The sequence below is a fragment of the Anser brachyrhynchus genome (assembly GCF_964034855.1).
Source record: "Anser brachyrhynchus genome assembly, chromosome: 7".
In the NCBI taxonomy this organism is placed as follows: domain Eukaryota; kingdom Metazoa; phylum Chordata; class Aves; order Anseriformes; family Anatidae; genus Anser; species Anser brachyrhynchus.
The window spans coordinates 1,286,056-1,313,835 of NC_137701.1; the positions used below are offsets into that span (position 1 = coordinate 1,286,056).

The following is a 27,780-nucleotide window of genomic DNA, read 5'->3' on the forward strand; positions in this document are numbered from 1 at the left end:
ATTAAGGGGATGCCAAATAGATTGGGGCTGGAAAATTGGTCAAAGAAGCTTAGGTTCATGGTCAGGATCATGGTGTGGGTTTGGTAGTGAGGGAGGTCTTATTTGATGGGGGGTTGGTTGTGGTGAAGGCTAGTAGTTTTGGTTGGATGAGGAGTGCTAGGGTTAATCAGGTTATAATTATGATTGAAAATCATGGTGCGGGGTTAAGCTGTGGCATATCATTAAGGAGGGGGAAGTCCCTCTTTGGCTAGCTTAAAAGGCTAGTGCTGTTGCATAGCTTCTTAATGATTAGGATGATGATAGAAGGGACGATCAGGCCTCGAAATGTGGGAGTGGGGTTGATTCTACTACAATGGGTATGTAGCTGTGATTAGCCCCGCAAATTTCTGAGCATTGTCCGTAAAAAATCCCAGGCCGGGTGGTAATGAATGAAGTTTGGTTTAGTCGGCCTGGGATTGCGTCTGTTTTAACTCCGAGCGTTGGGACTGCTCAGGAGTGGAGTACGTCTCCTGCAGTAATGATCACGCGGATGGGGGATTCTATTGGGATAACTACGCGGTGGTCAACTTCTAGCAGTCGGAAGTGGCCGTTGGGTAAGTCTGGGGTGGGCACTATGTAGGAGTCGAATGATAGGTCTTTGAAGTCTGTGTATTCGTAGCTTCAGTATCATTGGTGGCCGATGGCTTTTAGGGTGAGGTCTGGTTCGTCGATTTCGTCCATTATGTAGAGGATTTGTAGGGATGGGAGGGCGAGGAGTACCAGGACGATAGCAGGTAGGATTGTCCAGATCAGCTCTACTTCTTGGGCGTCTACAGCATTGGACGAGAGTTTTTCTGTTAGTATGTGGGCTAAAAGGTAGAGAACTAGGCTGCAGATAGCTAGGGCAACGATTAGGGCGTGGTCGTGGAATTCAACGAGTTCTTCTATGATGGGTGATGAGGCGTCTTGGAATCCTAGTTGGGAGTGGTTGGCCACATGAGATGTACAGGATTTTTACCTGTGATTTAGTCTTGACAAGGCTATGTAATTGGTTTACTAACGTCTCATAAGAAAGAAGCATGAGCGGTTAACCTCCTGGGAGACCCAGAAAACTTCACCCCAGCAAACCCACTAGTAACCCCACCACACATCAAGCCAGAATGATACTTCCTATTCGCCTACGCCATCCTACGTTCAATCCCAAATAAACTAGGAGGCGTATTAGCACTGGCCGCCTCCGTACTGATCCTATTCCTAATCCCATTCCTGCACAAATCAAAACAACGAGCAATAACATTCCGACCACTCTCCCAGCTCCTATTCTGAGTACTAGTCGCCGACCTCCTCGTCCTAACATGAGTAGGAAGCCAACCCGTCGAACACCCATTCATCATCATCGGCCAACTCGCTTCAATCGCCTACTTCACTATCCTCCTATTTCTCCTCCCCGCCGCAAGCGCCCTAGAAAACAAAATACTCAACTGCTAAATACTCTAATAGTTTATAAAAACATTGGTCTTGTAAACCAAAGATTGAAGACTTACCACTTCTTAGAGTACCCCAAACTCAGAAAAAAAGGACTCAAACCTTTATCTCCAGCTCCCAAAGCTGGCATTTTCAATAAACTATTCTCTGACCCTAACCCCTAAACCGCCCGAATAGCACCCCGCGACAACCCCCGCACAAGCTCCAATACAACAAACAAAGTCAACAACAGCCCCCAACCCGCCACTAAAAACATCCCTGCCCCATGTGAATAAAACATGGAAACTCCACTAAAATCCGACCGAACAACAAACACCCCAACATTATTCACAGTAGAAACCCCGAACTTCCAAGCCCCCATAAACCCCCCAAACACCAACCCCCCAAAAACAATTGCCACAAACGCTACTGCACATCCAATCACCCGTCAATCCCCCCAAGCCCCAGGGAAAGGCTCCGCTGCTAAAGCTACTGAATAAACAAACACCACCAGCATACCCCCCAAATACACCATAAACAGCACTAAAGCCACGAACGAAACCCCAAGGCCCAGCAACCACCCGCACCCCGCCACAGACGCTAACACCAAACCAACAACCCCATAATACGGCGAAGGATTCGACGCCACACCCAAAACACCCACCGCAAAGCAAATCCCTAAAAAAAACATAAAATAAGTCATTATTCCTGCCCGGACACTACCCGAGGCCTGCGGCTCGAAAAGCCGCCATTGTTCTCAACTACAGGAACTAACCGCAAGCCCCCAATAATTCTACCCCATCTATGCCATTATGCTTAACCCCCCCCCCTCCCCCCCCGAGGCGGGGGTATTTGGTTATGCATATTCGTGCATAAATTTATATACCCCATATACATACATACTATAGTACCAGTAATATACATTATATACGGACTATCTTATAAGCAGGTGCTAAACCCATACATGTACACGGCCATTAAACCCTTAAACACACTCCTACCAAACCACCCGGCATGAATGTTCTAGGACCATACCCCACAACACCCAATACAACTCCACTCAAGCGCATAACAAGACCCCATTTTAATGAATGCTCACAGGACATGCTCCAACAACAACTCTCCACCACATATCTCATGCAGTTCGTATCAGACGGATTTATTAATCGTACTCCTCACGTGAAATCAGCAACCCGTTGCACATAATGTCCGGTATGACTAGCTTCAGGCCCATACGTTCCCCCTAAACCCCTCGCCCTCCTCACATTTTTGCGCCTCTGGTTCCTCGGTCAGGGCCATCCATTGGGTTCACTCACCCCTCCTTGCCCTTCAAAGTGGCATCTGTGAGTACTTTCACCTTCTCAATGCGTAATCGCGGCATGTTCCAGCTTTTTGGCGCCTCTGGTTCCTCTTATTTTTTCCGGGGTTACCTCACAGGTGGCTATTCCCAGTGATCTCGGGGGTCCCACAATCTAAGCCTGGACACACCTGCCTCACGGCCTATCCTATATTTCAAGGGTCCCTCGATGAGACGGTTGGCGTATATGGGGAATCATCCTGACACTGATGCACTTTGACCACATTCAGTTAAGGTTACCTCCACCCTCCGGGTTAAATGGGGCTATTGGATGAATGCTCGTTGGACATAGCACAAAACAACAAATCATTAAGCGCAACCCCTGCGCTTCACAAACTAAACCAGTAAACTTTCGCTAACCACCATGTAGCATAAACCTTCATCGCCCAATCCCAGCAAACTACCTCTAAAACTCCATTAATCATCCCTTCCATGACATCATCGGAACGATGTATATATACACACAAACACATACAAAATAACTTAAACTTATTAGAGAAACTCCAGTACTAAAAATAGTAAACACAAGCAATAATTTCATATACTTCACTCTCACTCACCACTCAACTATCAGCTAACCACACCCCCGTCCACATAGCTTAACACAAAGCATGGCACTGAAGTTGCCAAGATGGCATAAAACATGCCTGCGGACAAAAGACTTAGTCCTAACCTTACGGTTGGTTTTTGCTAAATATATACATGCAAGTATCCGCGCCCCAGTGTAAACGCCCTCGACCACCTACCCCCATACAGGCCTTGAGGAGCGGGTATCAGGCACACCCAAGTAGTAGCCCAAGACGCCTCGCTAAGCCACGCCCCCACGGGTATTCAGCAGTAATTAACATTAAGCAATGAGTGCAAACTTGACTTAGTTATAGCAACAGCCTAACTTCAAGGGTTGGTAAATCTTGTGCCAGCCACCGCGGTCATACAAGAAACCCAAATCAACCGTCCTATTGACACGGCGTAAAGAGTGGTAAAATGCCTATCCTAGCTAACTAAGATCAAAATGCAACTGAGCTGTCATAAGCCCAAGATGCACCTAAACACACCATTAAGATGATCTTAGGAACTAACGACTGATTTAAACCCACGAAAGCCAGGGCCCAAACTGGGATTAGATACCCCACTATGCCTGGCCCTAAATCTTGATACTTACTTTACCGAAGTATCCGCCAGAGAACTACGAGCACAAACGCTTAAAACTCTAAGGACTTGGCGGTGCCCCAAACCCACCTAGAGGAGCCTGTTCTACAATCGATAATCCCCGATTAACCCAACCACCCCTTGCCAACACAGCCTACATACCGCCGTCGCCAGCCCACCTCGAATGAGAGCACAACAGTGGACACAATAGCACCCCGCTAATAAGACAGGTCAAGGTATAGCCTATGGAGTGGAAGAAATGGGCTACATTCCCTATTCATAGGGCACACGGAAAGAAGCGTGAAACCACTTCTGGAAGGCGGATTTAGCAGTAAAGTGGGACAATAGAGCCTACTTTAAGCCGGCCCTGGGGCACGTACATACCGCCCGTCACCCTCCTCAAAAGCCACATCCCACATAACTAATACCATAAATACGCTGAAGATGAGGTAAGTCGTAACAAGGTAAGTGTACCGGAAGGTGTACTTAGAATATCAAGACGTAGCTATAACACCAAAGCACTCAGCTTACACCTGAAAGATATCTACTAGACCGGATCGTCTTGAAGCCCCCCCTCTAGCTCAACCACACAAATAGTACACCAAAACTAAAGAATTTACTAAACTAATTAAACTAAAGCATTTTACAGTCTTAGTATAGGCGATAGAAAAGACACTTAGACGCGATAGAGACCCCAGTACCGTAAGGGAAAGATGAAATAGCAGTGAAACAATCAAAGCGACAGACAGCAAAGATCAACCCTTGTACCTTTTGCATCATGGTTTAGCGAGAACAACCAAGCAAAGTGAACTAAAGTTTGCCCCCCCGAAACCCAAGCGAGCTACTTTCAAGCAGTTAAAGAGAGCGAACCCGTCTCTGTTGCAAAAGAGTGGGATGACTTGTCAGTAGAGGTGAAAAGCCAACCGAGCTGGGTGATAGCTGGTTACCTGTGAAACGAATCTAAGTTCCCCCTTAATCCTCCCTACCGGACATCCTGAACCCTAATGAGATGATTAAGAGCTATTTAATGGAGGGACAGCTCCATTAAAAAAGGACACAACCTCGACTAGCGGATAATTCTTACTACTGATCCTACCGTGGGCCCTAAAGCAGCCATCAAAAAAGAGTGCGTCAAAGCTCCACCACCTAAAACTACCAAAATAAGATGATTCCCTTATCACAAACAGGTCAACCTATGAATATAGGAGAATTAATGCTAAAATAAGTAACTCAGGGCCACACCCCTCTAACGGCGCAAGCTTACATAGAAACATTATTAACAGACCTAGACAGATACAAAAACCCCTACAAGACCACGTATTAACTAACCCTGTTAACCCGACTCAGGAGCGCCTATAAGAGCGATTAAAATCTGTGAAAGGAACTCGGCAAATTAATAAGGCCCGACTGTTTACCAAAAACATAGCCTTCAGCAAATTAAACAAGTATTGAAGGTGATGCCTGCCCGGTGACTTAGGTTTAACGGCCGCGGTATCCTAACCGTGCAAAGGTAGCGCAATCAATTGTCCCATAAATCGAGACTTGTATGAATGGCTAAACGAGGTCTTAACTGTCTCTCACAGATAATCAGTGAAATTGATCTCCCCGTGCAAAAGCGGGGATGTGAACATAAGACGAGAAGACCCTGTGGAACTTAAAAATCAACGACCACCGCGAATCCTCAATCAACCCCACTGGGGCCACTACCATCGCAGAGCCTGGTCGATATTTTTCGGTTGGGGCGACCTTGGAGGAGAACAAATCCTCCAAAAACAAGACCATACCTCTTTACCTAGAGCTACCCCTCAAAGTGCTAACAGTGACCAGACCCAATATAATTGATTAATGGACCAAGCTACCCCAGGGATAACAGCGCAATCCCCCTCAAGAGCCCATATCGACAGGGGGGTTTACGACCTCGATGTTGGATCAGGACATCCTAATGGTGCAGCCGCTATTAAGGGTTCGTTTGTTCAACGATTAACAGTCCTACGTGATCTGAGTTCAGACCGGAGCAATCCAGGTCGGTTTCTATCTATGACACACTCTCCCCAGTACGAAAGGACCGGGAAAGTGGGGCCAATACCACAAGCACGCCCCCCCCCTCTAAGCAGTGAAACCAACTAAACCGTGAAGAGGGCCTTCCCCCACCACTTTCAATCCTAGAAAAGGACCAGCTAGAGTGGCAGAGCCCGGCAAGTGCAGAAGGCTTAAGCCCTTTCCCCAGAGGTTCAAATCCTCTCCCTAGCTTCACCCATGATTCAAATAACAACACTAAGCTGCCTCATTATATCCCTCCTATACATCATCCCAATCCTGATTGCCGTAGCCTTCCTAACCCTAGTAGAACGGAAAATCCTAAGCTACATACAATCCCGCAAAGGCCCTAACGTTGTCGGGCCTTTTGGCCTACTTCAACCATTTGCGGACGGGCTGAAACTATTTACCAAAGAGCCCATCCGACCCTCTACCTCTTCCCCACTTCTATTCATTCTGATACCAATACTAGCCCTTGTCCTAGCCCTCACCACTTGAGCACCACTACCACTCCCATTTCCCCTAGCAGATCTAAACCTCGGAGTTCTCTTCCTAATAGCCATGTCAAGCCTAGCCGTCTACTCAGTCCTATGATCAGGCTGAGCCTCGAACTCAAAATACGCACTAATCGGAGCCCTACGGGCAGTAGCACAGACCATTTCATACGAAGTGACACTGGCCATAATCCTGCTATCAATAATCATACTAAGCGGAAGCTACACACTCAGCTCCTTTGCCGTCGCACAGGAGCCTCTATACTTCATTTTCTCCTCATGACCCCTAGCAATAATATGATACGTATCCACCCTAGCAGAGACAAACTGAGCTCCTTTTGACCTCACAGAGGGTGAATCTGAGCTAGTCTCAGGGTTTAACGTTGAATACGCCGCAGGACCCTTCGCCTTATTCTTCCTAGCTGAATATGCGAACATTATGCTAATAAATACACTTACAGCCATCATATTCCTAAACCCAAGCGCCCTAGGGCCACCCACAGAACTATTCCCCGTCATCCTAGCCACAAAAGTCCTCCTACTATCTTCTGGTTTCTTATGGGTCCGAGCTTCATACCCACGATTCCGATATGACCAACTAATGCACCTACTATGAAAAAACTTCCTACCCCTCACACTAGCTCTGTGCCTCTGACACATCAGCATACCTATCTGCTATGCAGGCCTACCTCCTTACATAAGGAAATGTGCCTGAACTACAAAGGGTCACTATGATAAAGTGAACATAGAGGTATAACAGCCCTCTCATTTCCTGTTGACCTTAGAAAAGTAGGAATTGAACCCACACAAGAGAAATCAAAATTCTCCATACTTCCCTTATATTATTTTCTAGTAGAGTCAGCTAATCAAGCTATCGGGCCCATACCCCGAAAATGATGGTTTAACCCCCTCCTCTACTAATGAACCCTTACGCGACCCCAATCATAACCTTCAGCCTCATCTTGGGCACCACAATCACAATTTCCAGCAACCACTGAGTTCTGGCCTGGACAGGACTGGAGATCAACGCACTAGCCATCATTCCCCTAATTGCCAAATCCCACCACCCACGAGCAGTAGAAGCCGCAACGAAATACTTCCTAACCCAAGCAGCTGCTTCCGCCCTGGTCCTATTCTCTAGCATAACCAATGCCTGAGTCACCGGCCAATGAGACATCACACAAATAAACCACCCAACCTCCTGTCTACTACTGACAGCAGCAATCGCTATTAAACTGGGCCTAGTGCCATTTCACTTCTGATTCCCAGAAGTACTACAAGGATCGCCACTAATAACAGCCCTGCTACTCTCGACCCTCATAAAATTCCCCCCACTAACCCTGCTCCTACTAACATCCAAATCCCTCGACCCAGCTCTACTCACCGCCATGGCCCTAGCCTCAACAGCACTAGGAGGCTGAATAGGACTGAACCAAACACAAACACGCAAAATCCTAGCCTTCTCGTCCATCTCCCACTTAGGCTGAATCGCCATCATCCTAGTTTACAGCCCCAAATTGGCCTTACTTACCTTCTACCTATACACAATCATAACATCAGCCGTATTCCTAGCCCTTAACAAAATCAAAGCCCTTAACCTATCCATGATCACAACCTCATGAACAAAAACCCCAGTGCTAAACGCCACCCTAATACTAGTACTTTTATCCCTAGCAGGCCTCCCCCCATTAACAGGCTTTATACCAAAGTGACTTATCATCCAAGAACTAACTAAACAGGAAATAACACCAGCAGCCATGGCAATTGCCATGCTATCACTGCTCAGCCTCTTCTTCTACCTACGCCTCGCATACCACTCAACAATTACCCTTCCCCCCAACTCCTCTAACCACATAAAACAATGATACACTAGCAAAGCCCCAAGCACACCTACTGCGGTCCTTGCCTCACTATCAATCCTCTCACTTCCCCTGTCCCCAATAATACATGCCATTGTCTAGAAACTTAGGATAACACCCCAAACCGAAGGCCTTCAAAGCCTTAAATAAGAGTTAAACCCTCTTAGTTTCTGCACATTAAGACTTACAGAATATTAACCTGTATCTTCTGAATGCAAGTCAGACGCTTTAATTAAGCTAAAGCCTCCCTAGACAGATGGGCTTCGATCCCACAAAACTCTAGTTAACAGCTAAATGCCTAAACCAATTGGCTTCTGCCTACAAAGACCCTGACGCACCCTAGTGCGCATCGATGAGCTTGCAACTCAACATGAATTTCACTACAGAGCCGATAAGAAGAGGAATTAAACCTCTGTAAAAAGGACTACAGCCTAACGCTTCAACACTCAGCCATCTTACCCGTCACCTTCATCAACCGATGACTATTTTCCACTAACCATAAGGATATTGGCACCCTGTACCTCATCTTCGGGGCATGAGCAGGAATAGTCGGCACCGCACTCAGCCTATTAATCCGCGCAGAACTAGGACAACCAGGAACTCTCCTAGGCGACGACCAAATTTACAATGTAATCGTTACCGCTCACGCCTTTGTAATAATCTTCTTTATAGTCATACCCATCATGATCGGAGGATTCGGCAACTGATTAGTCCCCCTCATGATCGGTGCCCCCGACATAGCATTCCCGCGAATAAACAACATAAGCTTTTGACTCCTCCCCCCTTCATTCCTCCTCCTACTAGCCTCATCCACTGTAGAAGCTGGCGCCGGCACAGGCTGAACTGTCTACCCTCCCCTAGCAGGTGACCTTGCCCACGCCGGAGCTTCAGTAGACCTGGCTATCTTCTCACTCCACTTAGCCGGTATCTCCTCCATCCTTGGGGCCATCAACTTTATCACCACAGCCATCAACATAAAACCCCCCGCACTCTCACAATACCAAACCCCACTATTTGTCTGATCCGTACTAATTACCGCCATCCTACTCCTTCTATCACTCCCCGTACTCGCCGCCGGTATTACAATATTACTAACTGATCGAAACCTAAACACCACATTCTTCGACCCCGCTGGAGGAGGAGACCCAATCCTGTACCAACACCTATTCTGATTCTTCGGACACCCAGAAGTCTATATTCTGATCCTACCGGGGTTCGGAATCATCTCACACGTAGTCACATACTACTCAGGCAAAAAGGAGCCCTTCGGCTACATGGGAATAGTCTGAGCCATACTATCCATCGGCTTCCTAGGATTCATCGTCTGAGCTCACCACATGTTTACAGTAGGAATAGACGTTGATACCCGAGCCTACTTTACATCAGCCACTATAATCATTGCCATCCCTACCGGAATCAAAGTATTTAGCTGACTAGCCACCCTGCACGGAGGAACAATCAAATGAGACCCCCCCCAATACTATGAGCTCTAGGATTTATCTTCCTATTTACCATCGGAGGATTAACAGGAATCGTTCTTGCAAACTCTTCCCTAGACATCGCCCTGCACGACACGTACTACGTAGTTGCCCACTTCCACTACGTCCTATCCATAGGCGCCGTCTTTGCCATTCTAGCAGGATTTACTCACTGATTCCCACTACTCACTGGGTTTACCCTACACCAAACATGAGCAAAAGCCCACTTCGGGGTAATATTTACAGGAGTAAACCTAACGTTCTTCCCCCAGCACTTCCTAGGCCTAGCAGGAATACCCCGACGATACTCGGACTATCCCGACGCCTACACACTATGAAACACCATTTCCTCCTAGTCCTAGGACTTAGAGAAACTCCAGTACTAAAAATAGTAAACACAAGCAATAATTTCATATACTTCACTCTCACTCACCACTCAACTATCAGCTAACCACACCCCCGTCCACATAGCTTAACACAAAGCATGGCACTGAAGTTGCCAAGATGGCATAAAACATGCCTGCGGACAAAAGACTTAGTCCTAACCTTACGGTTGGTTTTTGCTAAATATATACATGCAAGTATCCGCGCCCCAGTGTAAACGCCCTCGACCACCTACCCCCATACAGGCCTTGAGGAGCGGGTATCAGGCACACCCAAGTAGTAGCCCAAGACGCCTCGCTAAGCCACGCCCCCACGGGTATTCAGCAGTAATTAACATTAAGCAATGAGTGCAAACTTGACTTAGTTATAGCAACAGCCTAACTTCAAGGGTTGGTAAATCTTGTGCCAGCCACCGCGGTCATACAAGAAACCCAAATCAACCGTCCTATTGACACGGCGTAAAGAGTGGTAAAATGCCTATCCTAGCTAACTAAGATCAAAATGCAACTGAGCTGTCATAAGCCCAAGATGCACCTAAACACACCATTAAGATGATCTTAGGAACTAACGACTGATTTAAACCCACGAAAGCCAGGGCCCAAACTGGGATTAGATACCCCACTATGCCTGGCCCTAAATCTTGATACTTACTTTACCGAAGTATCCGCCAGAGAACTACGAGCACAAACGCTTAAAACTCTAAGGACTTGGCGGTGCCCCAAACCCACCTAGAGGAGCCTGTTCTACAATCGATAATCCCCGATTAACCCAACCACCCCTTGCCAACACAGCCTACATACCGCCGTCGCCAGCCCACCTCGAATGAGAGCACAACAGTGGACACAATAGCACCCCGCTAATAAGACAGGTCAAGGTATAGCCTATGGAGTGGAAGAAATGGGCTACATTCCCTATTCATAGGGCACACGGAAAGAAGCGTGAAACCACTTCTGGAAGGCGGATTTAGCAGTAAAGTGGGACAATAGAGCCTACTTTAAGCCGGCCCTGGGGCACGTACATGGTTAAACATGCCTGTTAGTAGTGTGGCGAGCCATAGTGGGAAGGCTAGGGCTATGTTCATAGATAGTTGGGTGGTTGGGGTGAATGTATATGGAAGGAGGCCTAGAAGGTTGATTGTAAGAAGTATGATTATTAGGGATGTAAATATTATGGCTCATTTGTGGCCATTTTTGTTGAGTGGGACTATTAGTTGTTTTGTGATTAGGTGAAGGAGTCATGTTTGGATAGTAGAAAGGCGGTTGTTGATTCATCGGTTGTTTGGGGACGGGAATAGTAGGGCTGGGAAGAGTAGGGATAGTAGGATTAAGGGGATGCCAAATAGATTGGGGCTGGAAAATTGGTCAAAGAAGCTTAGGTTCATGGTCAGGATCATGGTGTGGGTTTGGTAGTGAGGGAGGTCTTATTTGATGGGGGGTTGGTTGTGGTGAAGGCTAGTAGTTTTGGTTGGATGAGGAGTGCTAGGGTTAATCAGGTTATAATTATGATTGAAAATCATGGTGCGGGGTTAAGCTGTGGCATATCATTAAGGAGGGGGAAGTCCCTCTTTGGCTAGCTTAAAAGGCTAGTGCTGTTGCATAGCTTCTTAATGATTAGGATGATGATAGAAGGGACGATCAGGCCTCGAAATGTGGGAGTGGGGTTGATTCTACTACAATGGGTATGTAGCTGTGATTAGCCCCGCAAATTTCTGAGCATTGTCCGTAAAAAATCCCAGGCCGGGTGGTAATGAATGAAGTTTGGTTTAGTCGGCCTGGGATTGCGTCTGTTTTAACTCCGAGCGTTGGGACTGCTCAGGAGTGGAGTACGTCTCCTGCAGTAATGATCACGCGGATGGGGGATTCTATTGGGATAACTACGCGGTGGTCAACTTCTAGCAGTCGGAAGTGGCCGTTGGGTAAGTCTGGGGTGGGCACTATGTAGGAGTCGAATGATAGGTCTTTGAAGTCTGTGTATTCGTAGCTTCAGTATCATTGGTGGCCGATGGCTTTTAGGGTGAGGTCTGGTTCGTCGATTTCGTCCATTATGTAGAGGATTTGTAGGGATGGGAGGGCGAGGAGTACCAGGACGATAGCAGGTAGGATTGTCCAGATCAGCTCTACTTCTTGGGCGTCTACAGCATTGGACGAGAGTTTTTCTGTTAGTATGTGGGCTAAAAGGTAGAGAACTAGGCTGCAGATAGCTAGGGCAACGATTAGGGCGTGGTCGTGGAATTCAACGAGTTCTTCTATGATGGGTGATGAGGCGTCTTGGAATCCTAGTTGGGAGTGGTTGGCCACATGAGATGTACAGGATTTTTACCTGTGATTTAGTCTTGACAAGGCTATGTAATTGGTTTACTAACGTCTCATAAGAAAGAAGCATGAGCGGTTAACCTCCTGGGAGACCCAGAAAACTTCACCCCAGCAAACCCACTAGTAACCCCACCACACATCAAGCCAGAATGATACTTCCTATTCGCCTACGCCATCCTACGTTCAATCCCAAATAAACTAGGAGGCGTATTAGCACTGGCCGCCTCCGTACTGATCCTATTCCTAATCCCATTCCTGCACAAATCAAAACAACGAGCAATAACATTCCGACCACTCTCCCAGCTCCTATTCTGAGTACTAGTCGCCGACCTCCTCGTCCTAACATGAGTAGGAAGCCAACCCGTCGAACACCCATTCATCATCATCGGCCAACTCGCTTCAATCGCCTACTTCACTATCCTCCTATTTCTCCTCCCCGCCGCAAGCGCCCTAGAAAACAAAATACTCAACTGCTAAATACTCTAATAGTTTATAAAAACATTGGTCTTGTAAACCAAAGATTGAAGACTTACCACTTCTTAGAGTACCCCAAACTCAGAAAAAAAGGACTCAAACCTTTATCTCCAGCTCCCAAAGCTGGCATTTTCAATAAACTATTCTCTGACCCTAACCCCTAAACCGCCCGAATAGCACCCCGCGACAACCCCCGCACAAGCTCCAATACAACAAACAAAGTCAACAACAGCCCCCAACCCGCCACTAAAAACATCCCTGCCCCATGTGAATAAAACATGGAAACTCCACTAAAATCCGACCGAACAACAAACACCCCAACATTATTCACAGTAGAAACCCCGAACTTCCAAGCCCCCATAAACCCCCCAAACACCAACCCCCCAAAAACAATTGCCACAAACGCTACTGCACATCCAATCACCCGTCAATCCCCCCAAGCCCCAGGGAAAGGCTCCGCTGCTAAAGCTACTGAATAAACAAACACCACCAGCATACCCCCCAAATACACCATAAACAGCACTAAAGCCACGAACGAAACCCCAAGGCCCAGCAACCACCCGCACCCCGCCACAGACGCTAACACCAAACCAACAACCCCATAATACGGCGAAGGATTCGACGCCACACCCAAAACACCCACCGCAAAGCAAATCCCTAAAAAAAACATAAAGTAAGTCATTATTCCTGCCCGGACACTACCCGAGGCCTGCGGCTCGAAAAGCCGCCATTGTTCTCAACTACAGGAACTAACCGCAAGCCCCCAATAATTCTACCCCATCTATGCCATTATGCTTAACCCCCCCCCCTCCCCCCCCGAGGCGGGGGTATTTGGTTATGCATATTCGTGCATAAATTTATATACCCCATATACATACATACTATAGTACCAGTAATATACATTATATACGGACTATCTTATAAGCAGGTGCTAAACCCATACATGTACACGGCCATTAAACCCTTAAACACACTCCTACCAAACCACCCGGCATGAATGTTCTAGGACCATACCCCACAACACCCAATACAACTCCACTCAAGCGCATAACAAGACCCCATTTTAATGAATGCTCACAGGACATGCTCCAACAACAACTCTCCACCACATATCTCATGCAGTTCGTATCAGACGGATTTATTAATCGTACTCCTCACGTGAAATCAGCAACCCGTTGCACATAATGTCCGGTATGACTAGCTTCAGGCCCATACGTTCCCCCTAAACCCCTCGCCCTCCTCACATTTTTGCGCCTCTGGTTCCTCGGTCAGGGCCATCCATTGGGTTCACTCACCCCTCCTTGCCCTTCAAAGTGGCATCTGTGAGTACTTTCACCTTCTCAATGCGTAATCGCGGCATGTTCCAGCTTTTTGGCGCCTCTGGTTCCTCTTATTTTTTCCGGGGTTACCTCACAGGTGGCTATTCCCAGTGATCTCGGGGGTCCCACAATCTAAGCCTGGACACACCTGCCTCACGGCCTATCCTATATTTCAAGGGTCCCTCGATGAGACGGTTGGCGTATATGGGGAATCATCCTGACACTGATGCACTTTGACCACATTCAGTTAAGGTTACCTCCACCCTCCGGGTTAAATGGGGCTATTGGATGAATGCTCGTTGGACATAGCACAAAACAACAAATCATTAAGCGCAACCCCTGCGCTTCACAAACTAAACCAGTAAACTTTCGCTAACCACCATGTAGCATAAACCTTCATCGCCCAATCCCAGCAAACTACCTCTAAAACTCCATTAATCATCCCTTCCATGACATCATCGGAACGATGTATATATACACACAAACACATACAAAATAACTTAAACTTATTAGAGAAACTCCAGTACTAAAAATAGTAAACACAAGCAATAATTTCATATACTTCACTCTCACTCACCACTCAACTATCAGCTAACCACACCCCCGTCCACATAGCTTAACACAAAGCATGGCACTGAAGTTGCCAAGATGGCATAAAACATGCCTGCGGACAAAAGACTTAGTCCTAACCTTACGGTTGGTTTTTGCTAAATATATACATGCAAGTATCCGCGCCCCAGTGTAAACGCCCTCGACCACCTACCCCCATACAGGCCTTGAGGAGCGGGTATCAGGCACACCCAAGTAGTAGCCCAAGACGCCTCGCTAAGCCACGCCCCCACGGGTATTCAGCAGTAATTAACATTAAGCAATGAGTGCAAACTTGACTTAGTTATAGCAACAGCCTAACTTCAAGGGTTGGTAAATCTTGTGCCAGCCACCGCGGTCATACAAGAAACCCAAATCAACCGTCCTATTGACACGGCGTAAAGAGTGGTAAAATGCCTATCCTAGCTAACTAAGATCAAAATGCAACTGAGCTGTCATAAGCCCAAGATGCACCTAAACACACCATTAAGATGATCTTAGGAACTAACGACTGATTTAAACCCACGAAAGCCAGGGCCCAAACTGGGATTAGATACCCCACTATGCCTGGCCCTAAATCTTGATACTTACTTTACCGAAGTATCCGCCAGAGAACTACGAGCACAAACGCTTAAAACTCTAAGGACTTGGCGGTGCCCCAAACCCACCTAGAGGAGCCTGTTCTACAATCGATAATCCCCGATTAACCCAACCACCCCTTGCCAACACAGCCTACATACCGCCGTCGCCAGCCCACCTCGAATGAGAGCACAACAGTGGACACAATAGCACCCCGCTAATAAGACAGGTCAAGGTATAGCCTATGGAGTGGAAGAAATGGGCTACATTCCCTATTCATAGGGCACACGGAAAGAAGCGTGAAACCACTTCTGGAAGGCGGATTTAGCAGTAAAGTGGGACAATAGAGCCTACTTTAAGCCGGCCCTGGGGCACGTACATACCGCCCGTCACCCTCCTCAAAAGCCACATCCCACATAACTAATACCATAAATACGCTGAAGATGAGGTAAGTCGTAACAAGGTAAGTGTACCGGAAGGTGTACTTAGAATATCAAGACGTAGCTATAACACCAAAGCACTCAGCTTACACCTGAAAGATATCTACTAGACCGGATCGTCTTGAAGCCCCCCCTCTAGCTCAACCACACAAATAGTACACCAAAACTAAAGAATTTACTAAACTAATTAAACTAAAGCATTTTACAGTCTTAGTATAGGCGATAGAAAAGACACTTAGACGCGATAGAGACCCCAGTACCGTAAGGGAAAGATGAAATAGCAGTGAAACAATCAAAGCGACAGACAGCAAAGATCAACCCTTGTACCTTTTGCATCATGGTTTAGCGAGAACAACCAAGCAAAGTGAACTAAAGTTTGCCCCCCCGAAACCCAAGCGAGCTACTTTCAAGCAGTTAAAGAGAGCGAACCCGTCTCTGTTGCAAAAGAGTGGGATGACTTGTCAGTAGAGGTGAAAAGCCAACCGAGCTGGGTGATAGCTGGTTACCTGTGAAACGAATCTAAGTTCCCCCTTAATCCTCCCTACCGGACATCCTGAACCCTAATGAGATGATTAAGAGCTATTTAATGGAGGGACAGCTCCATTAAAAAAGGACACAACCTCGACTAGCGGATAATTCTTACTACTGATCCTACCGTGGGCCCTAAAGCAGCCATCAAAAAAGAGTGCGTCAAAGCTCCACCACCTAAAAATACCAAAATAAGATGATTCCCTTATCACAAACAGGTCAACCTATGAATATAGGAGAATTAATGCTAAAATAAGTAACTCAGGGCCACACCCCTCTAACGGCGCAAGCTTACATAGAAACATTATTAACAGACCTAGACAGATACAAAAACCCCTACAAGACCACGTATTAACTAACCCTGTTAACCCGACTCAGGAGCGCCTATAAGAGCGATTAAAATCTGTGAAAGGAACTCGGCAAATTAATAAGGCCCGACTGTTTACCAAAAACATAGCCTTCAGCAAATTAAACAAGTATTGAAGGTGATGCCTGCCCGGTGACTTAGGTTTAACGGCCGCGGTATCCTAACCGTGCAAAGGTAGCGCAATCAATTGTCCCATAAATCGAGACTTGTATGAATGGCTAAACGAGGTCTTAACTGTCTCTCACAGATAATCAGTGAAATTGATCTCCCCGTGCAAAAGCGGGGATGTGAACATAAGACGAGAAGACCCTGTGGAACTTAAAAATCAACGACCACCGCGAATCCTCAATCAACCCCACTGGGGCCACTACCATCGCAGAGCCTGGTCGATATTTTTCGGTTGGGGCGACCTTGGAGGAGAACAAATCCTCCAAAAACAAGACCATACCTCTTTACCTAGAGCTACCCCTCAAAGTGCTAACAGTGACCAGACCCAATATAATTGATTAATGGACCAAGCTACCCCAGGGATAACAGCGCAATCCCCCTCAAGAGCCCATATCGACAGGGGGGTTTACGACCTCGATGTTGGATCAGGACATCCTAATGGTGCAGCCGCTATTAAGGGTTCGTTTGTTCAACGATTAACAGTCCTACGTGATCTGAGTTCAGACCGGAGCAATCCAGGTCGGTTTCTATCTATGACACACTCTCCCCAGTACGAAAGGACCGGGAAAGTGGGGCCAATACCACAAGCACGCCCCCCCCCTCTAAGCAGTGAAACCAACTAAACCGTGAAGAGGGCCTTCCCCCACCACTTTCAATCCTAGAAAAGGACCAGCTAGAGTGGCAGAGCCCGGCAAGTGCAGAAGGCTTAAGCCCTTTCCCCAGAGGTTCAAATCCTCTCCCTAGCTTCACCCATGATTCAAATAACAACACTAAGCTGCCTCATTATATCCCTCCTATACATCATCCCAATCCTGATTGCCGTAGCCTTCCTAACCCTAGTAGAACGGAAAATCCTAAGCTACATACAATCCCGCAAAGGCCCTAACGTTGTCGGGCCTTTTGGCCTACTTCAACCATTTGCGGACGGACTGAAACTATTTACCAAAGAGCCCATCCGACCCTCTACCTCTTCCCCACTTCTATTCATTCTGATACCAATACTAGCCCTTGTCCTAGCCCTCACCACTTGAGCACCACTACCACTCCCATTTCCCCTAGCAGATCTAAACCTCGGAGTTCTCTTCCTAATAGCCATGTCAAGCCTAGCCGTCTACTCAGTCCTATGATCAGGCTGAGCCTCGAACTCAAAATACGCACTAATCGGAGCCCTACGGGCAGTAGCACAGACCATTTCATACGAAGTGACACTGGCCATAATCCTGCTATCAATAATCATACTAAGCGGAAGCTACACACTCAGCTCCTTTGCCGTCGCACAGGAGCCTCTATACTTCATTTTCTCCTCATGACCCCTAGCAATAATATGATACGTATCCACCCTAGCAGAGACAAACCGAGCTCCTTTTGACCTCACAGAGGGTGAATCTGAGCTAGTCTCAGGGTTTAACGTTGAATACGCCGCAGGACCCTTCGCCTTATTCTTCCTAGCTGAATATGCGAACATTATGCTAATAAATACACTTACAGCCATCATATTCCTAAACCCAAGCGCCCTAGGGCCACCCACAGAACTATTCCCCGTCATCCTAGCCACAAAAGTCCTCCTACTATCTTCTGGTTTCTTATGGGTCCGAGCTTCATACCCACGATTCCGATATGACCAACTAATGCACCTACTATGAAAAAACTTCCTACCCCTCACACTAGCTCTGTGCCTCTGACACATCAGCATACCTATCTGCTATGCAGGCCTACCTCCTTACATAAGGAAATGTGCCTGAACTACAAAGGGTCACTATGATAAAGTGAACATAGAGGTATAACAGCCCTCTCATTTCCTGTTGACCTTAGAAAAGTAGGAATTGAACCCACACAAGAGAAATCAAAATTCTCCATACTTCCCTTATATTATTTTCTAGTAGAGTCAGCTAATCAAGCTATCGGGCCCATACCCCGAAAATGATGGTTTAACCCCCTCCTCTACTAATGAACCCTTACGCGACCCCAATCATAACCTTCAGCCTCATCTTGGGCACCACAATCACAATTTCCAGCAACCACTGAGTTCTGGCCTGGACAGGACTGGAGATCAACGCACTAGCCATCATTCCCCTAATTGCCAAATCCCACCACCCACGAGCAGTAGAAGCCGCAACGAAATACTTCCTAACCCAAGCAGCTGCTTCCGCCCTGGTCCTATTCTCTAGCATAACTAATGCCTGAGTCACTGGCCAATGAGACATCACACAAATAAACCACCCAACCTCCTGTCTACTACTGACAGCAGCAATCGCTATTAAACTGGGCCTAGTGCCATTTCACTTCTGATTCCCAGAAGTACTACAAGGATCGCCACTAATAACAGCCCTGCTACTCTCGACCCTCATAAAATTCCCCCCACTAACCCTGCTCCTACTAACATCCAAATCCCTCGACCCAGCTCTACTCACCGCCATGGCCCTAGCCTCAACAGCACTAGGAGACTGAATAGGACTGAACCAAACACAAACACGCAAAATCCTAGCCTTCTCGTCCATCTCCCACTTAGGCTGAATCGCCATCATCCTAGTTTACAGCCCCAAATTGGCCTTACTTACCTTCTACCTATACTAGGATGGCCTCTAGCAGGATTTACTCACTGATTCCCACTACTCACTGGGTTTACCCTACACCAAACATGAGCAAAAGCCCACTTCGGGGTAATATTTACAGGAGTAAACCTAACGTTCTTCCCCCAGCACTTCCTAGGCCTAGCAGGAATACCCCGACGATACTCGGACTATCCCGACGCCTACACACTATGAAACACCATTTCCTCCATCGGCTCCCTAATCTCAATAGTAGCCGTAATCATACTAATATTCATCATCTGAGAAGCCTTTCCGGCCAAACGAAAAGTCCTACAACCAGAACTAACTACCACAAACGTTGAATGAATCCACGGCTGCCCTCCCCCATACCATACTTTCGAGGAACCGGCCTTCGTCCAAGTACAAGAAAGGAAGGAATCGAACCCTCACATGCTGGTTTCAAGCCAACTGCATTAACCGCTCATGCTTCTTTCTTATGAGACGTTAGTAAACCAATTACATAGCCTTGTCAAGACTAAATCACAGGTAAAAATCCTGTACATCTCATGTGGCCAACCACTCCCAACTAGGATTCCAAGACGCCTCATCACCCATCATAGAAGAACTCGTTGAATTCCACGACCACGCCCTAATCGTTGCCCTAGCTATCTGCAGCCTAGTTCTCTACCTTTTAGCCCACATACTAACAGAAAAACTCTCGTCCAATGCTGTAGACGCCCAAGAAGTAGAGCTGATCTGGACAATCCTACCTGCTATCGTCCTGGTACTCCTCGCCCTCCCATCCCTACAAATCCTCTACATAATGGACAAAATCGATGAACCAGACCTCACCCTAAAAGCCATCGGCCACCAATGATACTGAAGCTACGAATACACAGACTTCAAAGACCTATCATTCGACTCCTACATAGTGCCCACCCCAGACTTACCCAACGGCCACTTCCGACTGCTAGAAGTTGACCACCGCGTAGTTATCCCAATAGAATCCCCCATCCGCGTGATCATTACTGCAGGAGACGTACTCCACTCCTGAGCAGTCCCAACGCTCGGAGTTAAAACAGACGCAATCCCAGGCCGACTAAACCAAACTTCATTCATTACCACCCGGCCTGGGATTTTTTACGGACAATGCTCAGAAATTTGTGGGGCTAATCACAGCTACATACCCATTGTAGTAGAATCAACCCCACTCCCACATTTCGAGGCCTGATCGTCCCTTCTATCATCATCCTAATCATTAAGAAGCTATGCAACAGCACTAGCCTTTTAAGCTAGCCAAAGAGGGACTTCCCCCTCCTTAATGATATGCCACAGCTTAACCCCGCACCATGATTTTCAATCATAATTATAACCTGATTAACCCTAGCACTCCTCATCCAACCAAAACTACTAGCCTTCACCACAACCAACCCCCCATCAAATAAGACCTCCCTCACTACCAAACCCACACCATGATCCTGACCATGAACCTAAGCTTCTTTGACCAATTTTCCAGCCCCAATCTATTTGGCATCCCCTTAATCCTACTATCCCTACTCTTCCCAGCCCTACTATTCCCGTCCCCAAACAACCGATGAATCAACAACCGCCTTTCTACTATCCAAACATGACTCCTTCACCTAATCACAAAACAACTAATAGTCCCACTCAACAAAAATGGCCACAAATGAGCCATAATATTTACATCCCTAATAATCATACTTCTTACAATCAACCTTCTAGGCCTCCTTCCATATACATTCACCCCAACCACCCAACTATCTATGAACATAGCCCTAGCCTTCCCACTATGGCTCGCCACACTACTAACAGGCCTACGAAACCAACCATCAGCCTCTTTAGCCCACCTATTACCCGAAGGTACCCCTACACCCCTAATCCCCGCACTAATCCTGATCGAAACAACCAGCCTACTAATCCGCCCCCTAGCCCTCGGAGTCCGCCTTACAGCCAACCTTACAGCAGGACACTTACTCATCCAACTCATCTCTACAGCCTCCATTGCATTAATACCCACCCTTCCTGCAGTATCCATCCTAACAATAATCATCCTACTACTCCTAACCATCCTAGAAGTAGCAGTAGCCATAATCCAGGCCTACGTCTTCGTGCTCCTTCTAAGCCTATACTTACAAGAAAACATCTAATGGCACACCAAGCACACTCATACCACATAGTTGACCCAAGCCCTTGACCAATCTTCGGGGCAGCCGCCGCCCTACTCACAACCTCAGGATTAATCATGTGATTCCACTACAACTCATCCATACTACTAACCCTAGGCCTCATCTCAATACTCCTAGTAATACTCCAATGATGACGAGACATTGTACGAGAAAGCACCTTCCAAGGCCATCACACTCCCACAGTCCAAAAAGGCCTACGATACGGCATAATCCTTTTCATCACATCCGAAGCATTCTTCTTCTTAGGGTTCTTCTGAGCGTTCTTCCACTCGAGCCTGGCCCCAACCCCAGAACTAGGAGGCCAATGACCCCCAACAGGAATTAAACCACTCAACCCGATAGAAGTCCCCCTACTAAACACAGCCATCCTACTAGCCTCAGGCGTTACCGTAACGTGAGCCCATCACAGCATCACAGAAGGAAACCGAAAACACGCCATCCACGCCCTAACCCTAACGATCCTCCTGGGATTCTACTTCACAGCCCTACAAGCAATAGAATACCACGAAGCCCCATTCTCAATCGCCGATAGCGTCTACGGATCTACCTTCTTCGTTGCCACTGGATTCCACGGACTCCACGTAATCATCGGATCCTCCTTCCTGACCGTCTGCCTCTTCCGACTGATCAAGTTCCACTTTACATCAGACCACCACTTCGGATTCGAGGCAGCAGCCTGATACTGACACTTCGTAGACGTCATCTGACTATTCCTCTACATAACCATCTACTGATGAGGATCTTGCTCTTCTAGTATATTAATTACAATTGACTTCCAATCTCTAGAATCTGGTATAAACCCAGAGGAGAGCAATGAACGCACTCATGTTCATATTCGCCCTATCATCAATCCTAAGCGCCGCCCTAACCGCATTAAACTTCTGACTCGCCCAAATAAACCCCGACTCAGAGAAACTCTCACCGTACGAATGTGGATTCGACCCACTTGGATCTGCTCGATTACCATTCTCAGTCCGATTCTTCCTCAGTAGCCATCCTGTTCGTCCTATTCGACCTAGAAATCGCCCTCCTACTCCCCCTGCCATGAGCCGTCCAACTCCAATCCCCCCTAATGACCCTCACCTGAACTGTAGTGATCCTCCTTCTCCTAACACTCGGACTGGCCTACGAGTGAATTCAAGGGGGCCTAGAATGAGCAGAATAACAGAAAGTTAGTCTAACCAAAAAGATAGCTGGTTTCGACCCAGCAGATTACAGCCAACCCTGTAACTTTCTTATGTCGCCCCTACATTTAAGCTTCTACTCAGCCTTCATTTTCAGCGGACTAGGACTAGCCTTCCACCGAACCCACCTAGTATCCGCCCTACTATGCCTTGAAAGCATAATATTATCGATATTCGTAGGCCTATCAATATGATCCATCGAAAACCAAGTCTCCTCATTCACCATGGTACCAATTCTCATGCTAACCTTCTCAGCGTGTGAGGCGGGCACAGGCCTGGCCATCCTAGTAGCCTCCACCCGCACACATGGCTCCGACCATCTACACAACCTAAACCTCCTGCAATGCTAAAAATCATCCTACCCACAATCATACTTCTTCCAACAGCCCTGCTGTCTCCACCAAAATTTCTATGGACTAACACCACCTTATACAGCCTCCTAATCGCTGCCCTAAGCCTACAGTGATTAATCCCAACCTACTACCCCTACAAATTTTTATCCAACTGAACAGGAATTGACCAAATCTCATCCCCCCTCCTAGTACTATCCTGCTGACTACTCCCACTCATAATCATAGCAAGCCAAAACCACCTGCAACAAGAACCCCTACAACGCAAACGAATCTTTATCTCAACCTTAGTCGCAGTCCAGCCATTCATCCTACTAGCCTTTTCCACCACAGAACTAGCACTATTTTACATCTCATTTGAAGCAACCCTCATTCCCACCCTAATCTTAATCACCCGATGGGGGAACCAACCAGAACGCCTAAGCGCTGGCATCTACCTGCTATTCTACACGCTAGTAAGCTCTCTACCCCTGCTAATCACAATCATACACCTATACGTGAAAATTGGCACCCTGCACCTGCCAACCCTACAACTAACCCACCCAACCCTATCCACCTCATGGACAGGAATACTATCAGGTCTAGCACTGCTCATAGCATTCATAGTAAAAGCCCCACTATACGGCCTACACCTCTGACTGCCAAAAGCCCACGTAGAAGCACCCATCGCAGGCTCAATACTCCTCGCCGCCCTACTACTAAAGCTAGGAGGATACGGAATTATACGAGTCACTCTATTTATGGGCCCACTGTCCAACCTCCTGCACTACCCCTTCCTAACCCTGGCCCTATGAGGCGCCCTAATGACTAGCTCAATCTGCCTACGACAGACAGACCTAAAATCACTAATCGCTTATTCATCCGTTAGCCACATAGGCCTAGTTATCGCCGCAGGAATAATCCAAACCCACTGATCATTCTCAGGGGCAATGATCCTAATAATTTCCCATGGACTAACTTCCTCCATACTATTCTGCCTAGCCAACACAAACTATGAACGTACGCACAGCCGAATTCTACTACTCACACGAGGCCTACAACCTCTCCTACCACTCATAGCTACCTGATGATTGCTGGCCAATCTAACAAACATAGCCTTACCCCCAACAACAAACCTCATAGCAGAGCTAACCATTATAATCACCTTATTCAACTGATCTGCCTTCACGATCATCCTAACAGGAATCGCAACCCTACTAACCGCCTCCTACACCTTATTCATACTACTAATGACCCAACGAGGCTCAATCCCCTCCCACATCACATCTATGCAAAACTCAACCACGCGAGAACACCTGCTCATAACACTCCACATTATCCCAATATTCCTCCTAATCCTCAAACCCGAACTGATCTCCGGAATCCCCTCATGCAAGTATAGTTTAAACCAAACATTAGACTGTGATTCTAAGAATAGAAGTTCAAACCTTCTTACCTGCCGAGGGGAGGGTTTAACCAACAAGAGCTGCTAACTCTTACATCTGAGCCTAAAACCTCAGCCCCCTTACTTTTAAAGGATAACAGCAATCCACTGGTCTTAGGAACCACCCATCTTGGTGCAAATCCAAGTAAAAGTAGTGAACCCCACACTACTAATCAACTCCCTCACACTACTCACGCTGACAATCCTCCTAACCCCAATCATCCTGCCATTTCTATTTAAAAACTTTAAAAACACCCCACAAGCCACCACCCGCGCTGTTAAAACCGCATTCCTAATTAGCCTAGCCCCTACAACCGCATTCATCTACTCGGGAGTAGAATCTGTCACCTGCCACTGGGAGTGAAAATTCATTATAAACTTTAAAATCCCCCTGAGCCTAAAAATAGACCAATACTCAATAACATTTCTTCCAATCGCCCTATTTGTAACATGATCAATCCTACAATTCGCCATATGATACATGGCCTCAGAGCCATACGTAACAAAATTTTTCACCTACCTACTGACATTCCTAGTCGCCATACTCCTCCTAACAACCGCAAACAACATATTCCTCCTATTCGTAGGCTGGGAAGGAGTACGAATCATGTCCTTCCTTCTCATCGGCTGATGACAAGGCCGAGCAGATGCCAACACCGCCGCCCTACAAGCCGTAATCTACAACCGAATCGGAGACATCGGACTGATCCTGAGCATAGCATGACTAGCTTCAACATTCAACACCTGAGAGATCCAACAAGCCGTACACCCCCACCAAACCCCAATCCTCCCCCTCATAGGATTAATCCTCGCAGCCGCAGGAAAATCCGCCCAATTTGGACTCCACCCATGACTGCCCGCAGCAATAGAAGGCCCCACCCCAGTATCAGCCCTACTGCACTCCAGTACCATAGTAGTAGCCGGAATCTTCCTGCTCATCCGCATGCACCCCCTGCTAGCCACCAACCAGACAGCCCTAACTGCCTGCCTATGCCTAGGTGCTCTATCAACCCTATTTGCTGCCACATGCGCCCTAACCCAAAATGACATCAAAAAAATCATTGCTTTCTCAACATCCAGCCAACTAGGACTAATAATAGTCACTATCGGACTAAACCTCCCACAACTAGCCTTCCTACACATCTCAACCCATGCCTTCTTTAAAGCCATACTATTCCTATGCTCAGGGTCTATCATCCACAACCTAAACGGAGAACAAGATATCCGAAAGATAGGAGGCCTACAGAAAATACTCCCAGTCACTACTTCCTGCCTAACCATCGGAAACCTGGCGCTGATAGGAACCCCATTCCTAGCCGGATTCTACTCAAAAGACCTCATCATCGAAAGCTTAAACACATCATACCTAAATACTTGAGCCCTACTCCTAACCCTTATAGCCACAGCATTCACCGCAACCTACAGCATCCGCATAACCATCCTAGTCCAAGCTGGACAAACCCGAATCCCCCCAATAGTATCAATAAACGAAAACAACCCACTAATCACCGCCCCCCTAACCCGACTCGCCCTAGGCAGCATTACAGCAGGAATAATCATTACCTCTTTCATCACACCAACCAAAACCCCCCCAATAACCATACCCCTTATCACCAAAACCGCTGCCATCCTCATAACAATCCTAGGAATCATCCTAGCCCTAGAACTATCGAACATAACACACACCCTCACTCACCCCAAACCAAACCCCCTCATAAACTTCTCCTCTGCATTAGGGTACTTCAACCCCCTAGTACACCGATTCTTCTCCAAAAACCTACTAGAAAAGGGACAAAACATTGCCCTACACTTGATCGACCTCTCCTGACTCAAAAAAATAGGGCCAGAGGGCCTTGCTGAACTACAAGTAGCCGCAAGCAAAGCCGCAACCTCAATACACACAGGGCTAATTAAGGCCTACCTAGGATCCTTCGCCCTCTCCATCCTGGTAATAATCCTAATAACACACAGACTCACTAATGGCCCCTAACATCCGCAAATCCCATCCCCTACTAAAAATAATCAACAACTCCCTAATCGACCTACCCGCCCCCTCCAACATCTCTGCCTGATGAAACTTCGGCTCCCTTCTAGCCATCTGCTTAGCCACACAAATCCTAACAGGCCTGCTACTAGCCATACACTACACCGCAGACACTTCACTCGCCTTCTCCTCAGTAGCTCACACATGCCGAGACGTCCAGTACGGATGGCTCATCCGCAACCTCCACGCCAACGGTGCTTCGCTCTTCTTTATCTGCATCTACTTACACATCGGACGAGGCCTCTACTACGGCTCCTACCTATACAAAGAAACCTGAAACACAGGAGTAATCCTCCTACTCACCCTAATAGCAACTGCCTTCGTAGGGTATGTCCTACCATGAGGACAAATGTCATTCCGAGGGGCCACCGTAATCACCAACCTATTCTCAGCCATCCCGTACATTGGGCAAACTCTAGTAGAATGAGCCTGAGGAGGATTCTCAGTAGACAATCCAACCTTAACCCGATTCTTCGCCATCCACTTCCTACTGCCCTTCCTAATTGCAGGAATCACCCTAGTCCACCTAACCTTCCTACACGAATCAGGCTCAAATAACCCACTAGGAATCGTATCAGACTGCGACAAAATCCCATTCCACCCATACTTCTCCATTAAAGACAGCTTAGGGCTTACCCTAATAATCACCCCTCTAATAGCACTAGCCCTATTTTCACCGAACCTCCTGGTTCTTGGAATCCTAGTTGGGAGTGGTTGGCCACATGAGATGTACAGGATTTTTACCTGTGATTTAGTCTTGACAAGGCTATGTAGTTGGTTTACTAACGTCTCATAAGAAAGAAGCATGAGCGGTTAATGCAGTTGGCTTGAAACCCATCCCCAGTGGTGCAAGTGCACTCTCTGAACTCACTGCACTGCATCCCCAGTGGTGCCAGTGCAATCTCTGGACTCACTGCAGAGCATCCCCAGTGGTGCCAGTGCACTCTGTGGACTCACTGTAGTGCATCCCCAGTGGTGCCAGTGCACTCTCTGGACTCACTGCACTGCATCCCCAGTGGTGTCAGTGCAATCTCTGGACTCACTGCAGTGCATCCCAAGTGGTGC

General features: G+C 47.2%; 1 long non-coding RNA gene across 1 annotated transcript in view; it reads right to left on the bottom strand.

Moving 5' to 3' along the window:
* The window catches only part of LOC308198100, a 149,502-nt gene extending 122,104 nt beyond the window's left edge, over positions 1-27,398 (bottom strand). The window contains exon 1 of the long non-coding RNA XR_013953633.1: positions 21,401-27,398. This is a non-coding gene — a long non-coding RNA (uncharacterized lncRNA). The remainder of the gene's footprint in view (positions 1-21,400) is intronic.
* Positions 27,399-27,780: the final 382 nt, after the last annotated feature.